Source organism: Acomys minous (genome assembly GCF_964271855.1).
Source record: "Acomys minous genome assembly, chromosome: 7".
Lineage (NCBI taxonomy): Eukaryota > Metazoa > Chordata > Mammalia > Rodentia > Muridae > Acomys > Acomys minous.
Window position 1 is genome coordinate 66473559 of NC_140488.1, and position 1456 is coordinate 66475014.

Genomic DNA, 1456 nt, shown 5'->3' on the forward strand with positions numbered 1-1456 from the left:
ATGATAAATATGGATCTACTTGCATTGTTATATATGCAGATATCAAGAGTAAAAATACCATTTGTAGAAGATACTGTTTTTTTCCATTGTGTATTTCTGTCTTCATCAAATTTATGTGTTTATATATGTTTGATTTTATGTCTTGGGTCTTCGGTTCAATTCCATTGATCAACCTATCAATTTTTACATCAATCAATATCAAGTGGTTTTATGCTCTGTAGTACAATTTAAAATCAGAGATAATCATACCTTCAGAAGTTCTTTTGTCATTTAGGATTGTTTTAGATATCCTGGCATTTTTATTTTTTTCCATATGAAACAAAGTTTTCATTTCAAAGTCTGCAAAAGATTATAATGCTATTTTGATGAGGACTGAATTAAATCTGTAGATTGCTTTTAGTAGGATGGGAATTTTTACTGCTCTGGGATTATTTATTCTTTGTGTTATCCTGGGTGTAGTTCACCTTTTTCGGTTAGAGTTTTCCTTCTAGTATTTGTCTGAAAGGCTGGATTTGTAGATATTGTTTAATTTGGCTTATCATGGAATGTCTTATTTTCTCTATCTATTGTGATGGAAACTTTTTCTGGGTATAGTAGTCTGGGCTGGCATCTGTCTAGGTCTTTTGGCTTTTAAGGTCTCCATTGAAAGTAAGGTGTCAGCCAGGCCTACAAAGCAAGGCCAGGATAGCCAAGATAACATAGAGAAACCCTGTCTCGAAAAACGAACAAACAAAAAAGAAAAGTCAAGTGTCATTCTATTAGGTCTTATTTTACTTGGGTTTTTTCCCTTTTACCTTTTAATAGTCTTTTTTGTTCTGGATGTTTAGTCTTTTGATTATTATGTGGCAAGGGGACTTTCTTTTCTGACCCAGGCTATTTGGTGTTGTTTTTTACTTCTTGTACCTTTATAGGCATCACCTTTTTTAGCTTAGGAAAAAAAATTCTTCCATGATTTTGTTGAAAATAATTTCTATGTCTTTGAGCTGTGCTTCTTTTCCTTCACTTATAACCATTATTTTTAGATTTGGTTTTTTCATAGTGTCCTAGATTTTCTGGATATTTTGTGTCAGGAGTTTTTTGATTTAATGTTTCTTTGACTGATGTATCCATTTTTTCTATGGTGTCTTCAATGCCTGAGATTCTCTCTTTCACCTCTGGTATTCTGTTGATGAAGCTTACCTCTGTAGTTTCTGTTAGATTTCCTCAATTTTTCATTTCTAGATCTTCCTCATTTCGAGTTTTCTTTATTGATTCCATTTCTAAGTTTGGGTCTAGAACAATTTTATTTATTTCCTTACATTGTTTTTTTCCCCTGGATTTCTTAAGTGCTTTCCCCCCCATTTTACTCTTGAGTAAACTCTTTAAGGAACTCTACTATATTCACAAAGGTTTTTAAAAGATATTTTTTTCTTCTTCAGCTATGTTAGAATATTCAGGGCCTGCTGTGGTAGGATAG